The sequence below is a fragment of the Ranitomeya variabilis genome, chromosome 1, assembly GCF_051348905.1.
Source record: "Ranitomeya variabilis isolate aRanVar5 chromosome 1, aRanVar5.hap1, whole genome shotgun sequence".
NCBI lineage: Eukaryota > Metazoa > Chordata > Amphibia > Anura > Dendrobatidae > Ranitomeya > Ranitomeya variabilis.
The window spans coordinates 934,184,722-934,197,408 of record NC_135232.1 but is presented as its reverse complement, the minus strand read 5'-3'; positions in this window follow the sequence as shown (position 1 = coordinate 934,197,408).

Sequence of the window (12,687 nt, the reverse complement as noted above, 5' to 3'; positions counted from 1 at the left end):
GTTGCACGACAGTTGCGATGTGTGGCAATGCGTTGCAATGCGTCGCTAATGTTAGTCTATGGAGAAAAAACGCATCCTGCAAGCAATTTTGCAGGATGCATTTTTTTCCCAAAACGACGCATTGCAACGTGCGTCTTACGACACTAGTGTGAAAGAGACCTAACATGGTATCAATAAAAATGTCTTACCCTGCAAAAAATAAGCCACTACATAGCTTCATTGACTGAAAAATGAAAATGTTTTGGAACGCGGAAAATTGTTGCACGTCTCCAAAAATATTTGTTTCAAACTAGTGATTTTTTTTTTACCACTAAAATAACAAAAAAAAATTAAAATCTTTGGCATCGCCTTAATGGAACTAAGGAGGAGGATCAACTCATCCTTGAAAAACCAAGCCCTTATAGATCTATGTGGACAAACAAATAAGAAAATTGATGGCTTTGAGAAGAGGAGGATATCAAAATGAAAAAGCAAAAATGGAAGGGGTAAAAGGCTTTGAGCCAATAGAGAAGAATAATAATTTTTATTTATTTGCTTATTGTTGTTGAAATAATAGAAATAAAAGCCAAAAATGAAAAATAAGCACAGATTTTGGCTTTCACATGTAGAAATTACACTTTGACACATTGCTACAAAAGTCATGTCTGGCTGTGACATGTTACACAGCTATTCATAAGTGTATGTTACAACTTAATTGATTAAAAGAGTTGTCTGGAATTAAAGTAAAACTTTAAAGCAAACCTATCAACAGGTTTCACTGATATGAGATATGGCCTTCACCTTTCAGGCCTGATATATACGATTCTATAATACTGTATATAAGCCCCCAACCTGACCAGCAAGACAAGAAAATTGCATTTTGTTATACTCACCTGTGGGGTGGTCTAGTCCGAGGGTTGTCGCTGCTCTTACTTCGGCGCCTCCCTTCTTCTTGCGATGCTGTCCTTCTTCTTGCTTCGTGTAGATGACACGTCCCTATGTCATCCACAGTCTCTCCGGCATAGCGTTCCTGTACAGGCACACGTTGCTGCCCTGACTAGGGCTCTTTGACTTTTCCTGGTGCCTGCATACTGCAGTTCTTTACTGTACCTTAGTTAGGACAGGAAAGCTATCCAGACATGCAGTCTGTTTGGTAATCCAGACTGGAGCCAGTGGAATACATAATCAAGGTCAACTTGTTAAACTGATCTTGCTCTGGAGCTTCCTCTACTTATAACCACAGACACTTACTGTGCCAAAAAGCAAACTCATAGAAATAAATATCTAGATTATATGCAAATACTGTAATGAGGAAAGAAAATATTTAGATGTACACTGTTGCTTCACACAAGTTAATCTTTATCTCCCTATTGTTTGTTTCTATAGATTTTGTAGAGCTATAAAGAGATACAGATGAAGTGAACAATGATTATATTTCTGTATTAAACTGTTCTGCGGTTGGTTTTAAAAATGGCAAAAAAAAAATTTTCTGAATATATAAATAATTGATTTATAATCTGTAAATGAAGCGCTTACTAAAATTGAATGCAAATAAAGGATGCTTCCCATCTTGCAAAGTAATGGCATATCACTTCTGAGAATAAAAGTGATATAATGCTGGTTTAGATCTGCATCTATTCCTTATTTTTTCCTTCATAGAAAAGTGCTGACTAGAGTGCTGACTAGAAGCTGTACAGATATCTGCACAGCCGCATATCAATAATTTGTTCCCGATTGTCTAAATTCTGCAGGAAGCTAGTATTTGAACTGGTATTTTATGGTCTTTTCGTATATGATATTATTATTCCAATTTAATCCCATTTTATCTCAGTTTCCTTAAACTTTCCGTATTTTCCCAGAAAACCATCTGCCTAATCTATTACTAAGGCTACATTGGCACCTACTATTTCCTCATATGTGTGCTTTTAATTCTTTTTTAAATTTCAAAGTTTAATAGAACTATTCACTCATCCATTTTTTTAAGAGCTCACTGACAGTGGTCTTAAGAGGATATTTATGGTCTGATTTTCTTGCCTGTGCGGATTGGATGGGTTGTCTAGTGAGAATTTCCTGAAAATAGCATCTTTTAGAAATATATTTACTTAGAAAATTGGTGACATGTTTTCACCAGCTGTATGTATGTATGTATGTGTGTGTGTATATATATAAATATATATATATATATATATATATATATATATATATATATATATATTAACTAGGTATACAACAATGTAAAAAGATATGCACATAGCTATGCTATGCCCATTAAACTCAGTGAATAGTATATTTTTATATATCAGGATCAGATTAAGTCATTCAAATCTATGGAGATCATTGAAAACAGAAAATAAAATAAAGTCATATGCGTTTCACATCAATTTTCTGTTTATAGCAATCCATTGCTAAGTGTAAAGTGATAAAAAGGTTTAGACAGTTTACCTCCTCCAGTTTTTAACAATTAACAATAGTTAAGAGAAAACAGATGTAAAATGGATGATATAGGTGAGACAAAATGGTGCATTTTAATAGATATAAAAGCAGAAATGGATCTGTGAGGCAGTATGAAGAAAGGAGAACCCAGCCATAATGGTAAAGTGTAACCCTCATACACACATCTAACTATTTGATTTGTGACAAAATAAGTACAATTTGAGCTCTATTCAATTTTTATCAGTGTTTCATCAATTTTTCTTTTATACAAAATAAATTGATGGATGATTTTCCTGCTTAACCTAGCAAACAACCTGTAAAAACAGACAATGCTAATGCTAGAATGCAACTAGAATGCATTCTGTGTGCAGTTGAGTTTTTTACAGATCCATAATCTCTAACATGTGATTTTACTGGGATCAAAACAGGACATACCGCTATTTATACCCCTAAGAAACATACTGTCTGCAAAAAGCACTTGCATGTGCACAGTTCCATTTTCTATAATCAATAAGTGTTAGTTTTTTTTTAAAAGGATGGCTAGAATTCAGACATAAAAAAGGACATCTGATAGAGGCCTTAGGAAACAAAAGATAGTAGTTAATCAGATTACTTCAAGACTTTTGTTTTGGGGTCAGGAAAATGTCTTCCATACTAATAGTTAAATTTTTTGTAATGTTTTCAGTCTCATTCATTTCATGATTTGGTGTCTAACTAAATATATTCCGAAACCTGAATTTAGGTTTTAGCATTTGAAATGTAAACAAAGAGAAAACAACCATTGAACTATAGCGTGTGCTCTGATTGTTTCTTTACGAAAAGTTTTTACTAATTTTAAATGGAATAGTGCACCGAACTATACTTGAGAAATGCTGATATCCTGTAATTACCAAATCTGTTTTGCTTATACTTGGAAAAATATACCCTAAAATAAATGCACCTGGCAATGTATGTGGATGCCAGATGTTTAACAAGCATCGATATTCTATACTGTTGGATCCCTGGCAGCACCTGTGTGTCCTTAATTCAAAGACATCTGCTTCACATTAATTCATTGACATAGATGGCACTTTCTATATTACTTTCTACATTTGGACACATGAATCTTATTTATAATTCATAGGGTACAGATGCTTACAGGCAGCAAAATCTCAAGTTTCATTGAATGTCAATCATCTTTTCTTCCTTTGCGATCATGAGGAAATAATTGCACAAGTTTTCATTTATCATGTTTTGTATAACCAGAATACTTAATAGTTTGCACACATTTTAGTGTATCTTTTTCCCTTTCTCCTTTTCAAACCCTGATTGTAATTGTGACTCATTACAATATTTTCTTTGCTTGCCACCACACCTTATGTAAAATTATCTATATCGAATGATAACTTTAGTTAAGTTGTAGTTGCTGCATCATTAAGTCATCAGGTACGGATTATTTTTTTCATTCATTTGTGCGTTTCACTTTTGGGCAGATTGTGGCTGATTGCCTGCATTTTCTGTAGTGCATTAATCTACCCATGCCATAGCAGTGACGTTTAGGTGTCGAGTTCCCACCGCTGCACAGGGGGAATCTCGAACCATGTCTGCTGCGGTCTCCCATTCTACATTAGCCGCAGTGGAGCCTGCTCGGCGGAGACGTTGGTCCCAGTGTCTGGCTCAGCCTGATACTGTGCGAAGGGTTACTGTTACTCCCTTTGTAGCCAGCACTGGTCAGCGGCGAGCAGGCTTTTCTGGGACTAAGTCCTGCTTTGCACACACTGAGCATGCCCATGGGAGGACTTCTCATTGGAGGTCAGGGGTCACACGCTCAGGCCCTGTAGCAGCTCCTATTGGTCCTCCAGGAAGGTCCTGAAAGAGCTGCAACTATAAAAGGTTTGCATGGCCGCACTACCATGCACTAGTATTAAATGTATTTGGCTTATGCCAGTGGATACTTTACCACTCTTTATATATATATATATATATATATATATGTGGTGAGAGACTGTAGCGCTGGGACTGTACACTCAGGCAGGCAGTTAGCGTCAGTTGTGCAATTAGTTGTTGGCTTGCTTGCAAGCACAATCCTAGTTAGGGCAATAGATTTTGTGTACAGCGTGAATCTGTGCGGCAACAGAGATCACTTTCAGTTCACACGGGGTGAAGCTTAACCCACGTGTGAGCTCAGAGTTTATCTGCCATTACTTTGCAGCAGATATTTCTGCACGGTGGACCCTGGGCTGCGAACGTGCCTTGTTGCTTCCTACTTATACTCGGTGCGTTCCGCTAGCCCTAACAGTGACATAACGGTTGTGACTGCTCCTTACAGCGATTCTTCCACTTCCTATGATGTCACATTGACAGAGTGGATTCTTCTTTTCCACTCTGCTATGTCAATGGGAATTCATGGCCAACATCATGATCCTGGAAAGGTAGACTTCCCATGACTTTCGCCCAGACACCTACCCTTCTTCCTGGTGTCAAACCCCCCTCTGTCTCCAAATAAATTACAAGCCATAACCATTAGTCTTTTGGATAAGAATGGCCTCAGCAGCCAATTTTTATTAATAATTAAAGACACTTGGTGGGGCTCTCAAAGCTACCACGGTCCTGGTCTGATGATTGTTCCATTAACATTGCCCCTTCCCCACAGCCTTACTTCCAGCCGCATTTTTTCCAGGCTCAGAAGCACTATGAATCGAGGGAAGCGGTTGCCTTTACACCATTAACCTGTACCCGACTTCTGTCATTGGATACCCAATCATTGTTACCGCGCACACGACTTCCAACATCAGTTGGCCCCCTGATCTCACAATAATGTGACCCCCGACTTGCCTCGCCGGGTATCACCCGTCTGACCAGACGACCACCAACACATAACCATCCAATGAAGGGGATCCCCGCAATGCAAGAATCCCCCATTCAATAATTTTGACCAGCTTCGAGGACCCACCAATGCCACATCGAGAGCATTTTAACCCCTTCAAATGCTTGAGACCCCACCAACCAGCAAGGCTGTGGCCCTTTGTATCCCCTCCTGTAACCCTCAGATCCACAAATCCAGTGCGTTCAAGTGCACCCCATCTTTTACCTGGTAATCTTTTTCTCTGGAATCTAGCCCGGCATGGCATATCACCACTCCCTCGTTCTGCACAACAAATTTGGATACCGCTTTGTTGACTTTAACACGGGCATTGTTAATCTTTTCCACTGATCACGCCCCCCGCCAATTTTTTCTAGGTACCATGTCAGACCACACCACTCTCATATTTGGGCACGTCAACCCCAGCTACCTTACATCCTTTTTGATGTTGATAATCAGTCCCTTTCCCGAGCTAGATCCCAAATCATTACCCCTACATGTAAGACTACTATATCTGGGACTCCATAGAGGTACACTGCCCGATAAAACTCATGAAGCACCCACTCCATGTCAAACTCCTATTCCCCAGCCACCTAATCACCGCCCTTTCCCTTGTGAAACCCAACTGTCTCCCCACTGTCCATCTGTCAGCCCACCGTGCTCCCCAGAAAACATAAGAATGTCCTAGGATCCAGATCAGGATTGGACTTTGTACTGCAATAAACCAATCAAAAATTAGTGAGTTGTCCTACACTCCCTATGTCCTATACTTAGTGAGATGCTCCCTCGTATCCTTGAGGTCATACATAGGATCTGCATCGATGCGACTCCCACTGGCCAATCCTCCTTACTATTTTCGGGCTCAACCCTCCCACCACTGCCTCAGTTGCAGCTCCGATGCAAAAAGAATGGCCCTTATAATTGCCCGGCTCAATGCCTGTCCTTACCAAGCACTTCTGGACCAACCCTCTAATGAATTGGTACTTAGACAAGAAGGACCCATCCTCGTGACACAGCAGCAGTTCACAGTGTTGAGGCCTGGTGGCCATGAATCCCTCAAAACATCTCAAAGGACACATGACAGAACCGCTTACCTTTCCTAATAGCACCCTTTTTCCTTTTCCCATATGATCTGTTTTTGATCTTCTGATCCAAAATTCTAATCCCTTCTGAGTAGCCATGATATATTCGGGTAAAATGCCCCCAGCTTTTGCTCTGCCTGGTGCCAATGAGAAAGCCAGCCTAAACAGGCGTATCTCAAAACGTGACAAGCAAAACGTCTCTAAAAGTAATCCTAGGTTCTCCATTGTACCAAATGACACAGGCCACCTGTTATCCCTCCTGCCTTTTTCTTTCCAAAAACCCTTAATGGCCTGTCTTACTAAAAAATTCTTTGTCAAGTCTATTCTGTTCTTCAGTTTAATCCCAAACGCTAACCCTAAAATTATTTGATTTATCTTTGCTGTAGACCACTTACCATCTGCATCCTGCCTAATTGCCATCAATAAAACCCCTATTTGTTCCTCCTCTGTCAAATCCTCCCTCCATTGTCCCAACCATTGTTCCCACAGCTGCCATGTCCATAAATATGCTGCCCACATGCTGCTTGCGAAGAATGACTTGATCAGTGCCTTGGCAGCCTGGATTCCACACTCCAGAGTCTGGGAGGGCTGGGTAGGCCCTATTCTTCTGCCTCCGGGGCCAATGCCCGAAACCGCTCCCACTGGAAGTGAGAAAGTGCATCAGCTACAGAGTTAAATTTGCCTGGGACATGAGATGTGGTAAAATGAGCATTAATGGTCAAGCATTCTAACACCAGCTGGTGCAACACCCTAATTACTGGCATCGAGGATGCGGTGATATTATTTATGGCCATTACCATGCTCATGTTATCACATCTAAACTGCACCTTTCAGTTTTTTAGCTGTCTCCTCCATAGTGTTACTGCAACAAGGATAGGAAAAATCTCCAGCAGTGCAATGTTCCTGACAAGCCACAAGTGCACCTATTCCTCTGGCCACTTGGTCTCGCACCATTGCCCCTGGAAGTATACTCTGACACCATAACTGCCCGCTGCGTCCGTGTATAGTTCAATGTCAGAACTGCAACTTACTGCTTTCATCATCAAGGATCACCCATTATAGTTTTCCAAGAAAGTGTCCCACACTGCCAGGTCCGCTTTATTGTCCACCGATAACCGCACATAATAATGAGGCGACTTCACACCCACCGTTGCACCCACTAATCTCCTTGAGAAGACTCTGCCCATAGGCATGACCCAGCATTCAAAGTTTAAACTCCCTAACAAGGACTGAACCTCTCGCAGCCTCAGTTTTTTCCCCTCAATGCCCTGCCTATTTCCGCTTTTAGGGCCGCCAATTTTTCTTTCGGAAGACGACACTCCCATCAAATTGTATTGATTAGAATCCCCAAAAAGGAAATACACGACACTGGCCTGACCATTTTTTTGGGATCTAACTGGACCCCAAAGTCTTTTGTGAGCCACTACATACTCCTTAGGATAGTATCGCACACATCCACTTGTGGGGGGCCTATGCACCAAAAATCATCTAAGTAGTGGATTAGTGACCCCAGCCCCATGATGTATTTTACTACCCACTCCAGGAAGGTGCTAAAGGCCTCATCAAACAACGAGCACAACAAAAAGCATCCCATAGGTAGGCACCTGTCCACAAAGTACTCCCCCTCCCAATAGCAACCGAGCAAACGCTGAATATCCAGATGTACCAGCAATAACCAAAAACCTGACTCCACGTCGGTTTTGGCCATCAGCACCCCTCTCCCACATATTCTCACCCATATTACTGCCTCATCAAACGATGCATATAGGACCGAACATAGCTCAGGATCAAAGCCGTCATTGACAGACTTACCACGTGGGTAGTAAAAGTGATGGATCATTAGATACTTGTTCGGTTCTTTCTTTGGAACAATGCCCAAAGGAGAAACCACCAAGCTCGGGATGGGTGGGAACTCAAAAGAACCTGACATTCGACCCATCAGCACCTCTTTTATTAGTTTTTCTTTTACCACACCGGGGTGCTGATAGATGGATTCTTTAATTTCAGTGGTGTTTGGAATGCTGGGGAAGGGATAATAAGCCAATCTCTGAAGCCCCTGGATAATAAGTCCGCTTTTTGTCTATCCGGGTACCTATTTAGGTAGGCTAGCATCAAGTGTAGTTTGTCTGGTGTTTGACCCCTGACCATGACCAGCTCCTCCCACCCTACCACTGTACTTTCTGGGACACCTATTGGTCCCATATGACGCTCCACTACAGGTGGAAGACTGGTGTCTGAATTTATATCCTTTGCCAAATCTACATTGTCCCTCGTTGAATTGCCAACACAGTCCATGTTTCTGTGTCCTGCCCAGGCTCTGAAAACTTCCTGACGCCTAACCTCCTGTGCTGTACCCCGCTTGGCCGGCATTACCACCCCCCATGAAAGGAATTCCCATATCTGTTGTTCGGGGTCATAATCTTAAGCGACAGGCCAATGTCTTTTTGGTCCCATCTAATGGATGGGTGAACAGCCTTACATTGACAAAATTGTTCATCATAACGCAACCACGCTTGCCCCCATACACCTTGTAAGCTTCTCCAATGGAGTCCATGTAGCAAATTGTGAGCAGTTTTCTGGCACTTCTGACACTAGCTAGGTTTGCAAAGGCGTGAAACCAATTTGAACACGTTTGCGGTACCAATGGACTCTGTCACTCTTCCTCCTTTTCCCCCCTTCCTTTCCTGACTTCCCAGAACTCAAACTATCTATTGGCAGCAGCGAAAAAATATCCAAATACTCGTCTTTCCAGATTTGTTCTCTAACTTCTTTTTTAAGGTGAGCACCTAGGGACCCGAAAAACAAATATAGACCTCCCCCCATGCCCTGTCATCTAACTGACCATTATCGCCTTCTCCCATTGACATTGCTTCAGAGCCCCTTATAATACCTTCTGTATCCCCCATGGCACCTGTAGGAGCGTAGGGACTCGTCCAAGCTGATAAGTGTGCTGGACCGTGCCCCTCTAAATGGTCCATTCTGTCTTTTAAACTTGTTAACAGTGCCTTCCTTTCACTGGCGGTTGACTCTAAGGACCCTGTGCTGGGAACTGCGCTATCCCCCAGTGAACCCTGACTCCCCCATCCCCCTTGTACTGGGCCTGCATAGGAGGATGAACAAAACATAGAATCATAATTACCAGGCTGCTTGGAAGTTATCCTTCCCCCGGCTGCTGTAGTCCTGGAATCCTCCACGTCGTCATCGTTGTCCATGTCCAGGGATAGGGGCCTTGTTGGTTCTTGTGATAGGCCCACGTCCTCTGCGCCCCGTCACTTCATGGTCCGTGGTTCCTATGGCAGCACCCCGCTGCTGCCTCGCTGCCCCTGCTCTTCTTCCCTGGTAAAAGCTCTCTCCCTGCCACACTAAGGGGCCCACTGGCTGAATGGGGTTGCTATCCACCCGAGGCCAGCCCCTCCTGTTATGACTCGGCCTGGGGGATCTCAAGGACTCCTCCCCTGCACTGCTGTGTCCTCACAGGCATGTACAGGGACAGCCTTTCAGAGGGCCTTGTCCTGGAGGGCAGGTCTTCTGGCAATTTCCTCTCCGAGGCATGTCCCTGAACAGCCCCGCATTTTTACAGTTTTCATCAGGCGTCTGGTTAGACAGCCTGTTTCCCAGGGTCCTTTGTGAAGGACCCTGAAAGCAAGATGGCGCTTCCCATGCATCGCGGCTCTCCTGCTCAGCTGGGGGGCCATCGCTCTGTTCCCCGGCTGTTTGTGCAGCGTGACCTGTTGCGCCTGCCGACGGCCACCCACTTGGAGAACCCCAGTCCTGCTGCTGAGCTGTGATGCCTGCAGCAACCTCCCACCTGTGCCTGCCCACTGACACCCAGCTGTTACTGCTCACTATAAGGGAACCCCCAGCCTTCTGTACAAAACAGCTGACATGTCCCAGCTTTGATGTGGGCTCTCCCATCCGAGGGGTTAAACAAAAAATCTTGAGAAATCAAAGATAAAATAACATTTTAAGCGCTCTTCATTACAATTGAGCAAATGTTAGCTTATTAAAATAAAATTGTGTTTGGTGGATTACACAACCCATTTAAACTGGCTCACCAATTGTTATACCTGTCTTATTGAATGTCTTAAGTTATGGAATGGCAGATATGAACAATAACATAGTTATCATATATTCTTATTCTTCAATACACTGCATTAGATTTATGTTGATGACTACATTTTTATGGATCCCGACAACCAAACTAATCATAATAAACCCGCATGAAGACACTGAATGAAAGGGGACATACTCAAAATTAATACAAAACATATATAATAAGAAAGGCCTTTCTTGTTTGAGTGATTTGTCTTCAAATGTTATGTTTAAAATTAATTCCTTTCCCATTCCATTGTAGCATTTATCTGTAAAGATTGTAGATTCAATTTATCAGACTTGCCACATCATAATGAATCACTGGAAACGGATGCTTCTTAAATTTTTCGCCTTCATATAACTTTGGAAAGGGATTTCTTTACTATAGATGAGTGAATATGTTAGGAAAACCAATGCCAAACATAAATTCAGCACGAATATGGTACATTCGGATTCGTGATCAGTAACACAAGCATTTTCCTTAAAATCGGAAAAAGTCGGTAACATTCGGTAAAAGATAGAATAAAAACTGGCAATTCATCTGCCGTGTTCATTAAAATCACAGCGTAACAGGTTAGAATAGAATATATGGAATAGATATATACACATAGAATACATACATATATAGATGTCAGTGATACACACATATATATGTGTATATATATATATATATATATATATATATATATATATATATATATATATATTACATAGATAGAAGAAAAGCTGGCAATTCACCTGCTGTGTACTGTAAAATCACTGCAGGAACCGACAGGATAGAAGAGATGGATTACATACAGCAAACACACAAAGAATAGGTTGATATACAGATGTGTGTGGAAAATACAATTAGTACAGTGCGTGTGCAGCATACTGTACATGTATTTAATTGATAAAATATTATTTTTCTGAAAAAAATGGTGAGGTCTCCGTGTAATTTTCGTAACTAGCAGAGGGAAAGCAGATATCAACTGACAACTGTTTACTTAGCCTTTACTAGTTATAAAAATGGGGGACCTAAAAAAATGATGTAGGCTTCCCCTATAATTAATAACCAGCAAAGGCTATGCAGACAGCTGAGGGTTGATATTAATAGCCTAGGAAGGGGCCATGGATACTGGCCCAGCCTAAAAACATCAGATCTCAGCCACCCCAGAAAAGGTGCATCTCTAAGATGTGTCAATTTTGGCACTTTCTGCTCACTCTTCCCACTTGCCTTGTAGCGGTGGCAAGTGGGGTGATAGTTGGGGGGGTTGATGTCACCTTTGTATTGTCAGGTGAAATCAAGCCCTGAGGTTAGTAATGGAGAGGCGTCATTAAGACGCCCTCATTGCAAACCCCATAGTCACATTGTATGAAAACACAGACACCCAGAAAAAAGTCCTTTAATTGAAAGAAAGACACAGACTCCTTTAATAATCTTAATTAAAACATACTTACCACCTTGCCCATTCCCCTGATGCCCTTGACATCTGCAAAAGAGGTAAAAAACAAACAACAATATTCCTTACCTTTACGCAGTGACGTTGCAAATCCATTTGTCCCACAATGGGTCTAGCTCTGCTACATCTAGATGGCAGGCTGAATGGTTGCATGGTTGCGTGAGAAATTCTCATGGTGAAGTCACTGAGATTGAACTGCAGTTACCTCATCACTGACTTTTTCCCACAGTTCTGAGGTCATGGCAGTTCAGCTGTGCTGGGAATGCAGCCTCAGTGATCGAGGGTAACCTCAATGATGTCACCGCTAATCACTTTGGCTGCGCTCGCAGCAGCTCATTCACCAGTGGTTCTCAGCCTGGGTGGTCGCATCTTGGCACTGCCTCTCCATTACTAATCCATGGGCTTCATGTCACCAGACAATACAAAGGTGAAATCAACCCCACGAATATGAACCCCACTTGCCATCGCTACAAGGCAAGTGGGAAGAGCTGGACAAAGCAGCAGAATTGAACAACAGAAACAAAGGAGTACCGAGAAAACCATTAAATAATAAAATAAAGAAATATCCTTTATTAATTAATCAAACGAAGTACAGAAAAAATGAAAAATTACCCGAAACAAACAGGGGAATGGAGGAAACAGAAAGGTACACTAAGGGAAGGTTGCAGGTCCACAGTAGGACTTGGGAAAGCAAAGAGAATAGGCTGTTGTATACAGGTGCTAAGAAACCAAACTCAAATTATGTCACTGAGTAGCTTATCCTATGAGGTAATGCAATGTACCTATGTGTTGCCTGCATGTATATTGCTGCAATGAG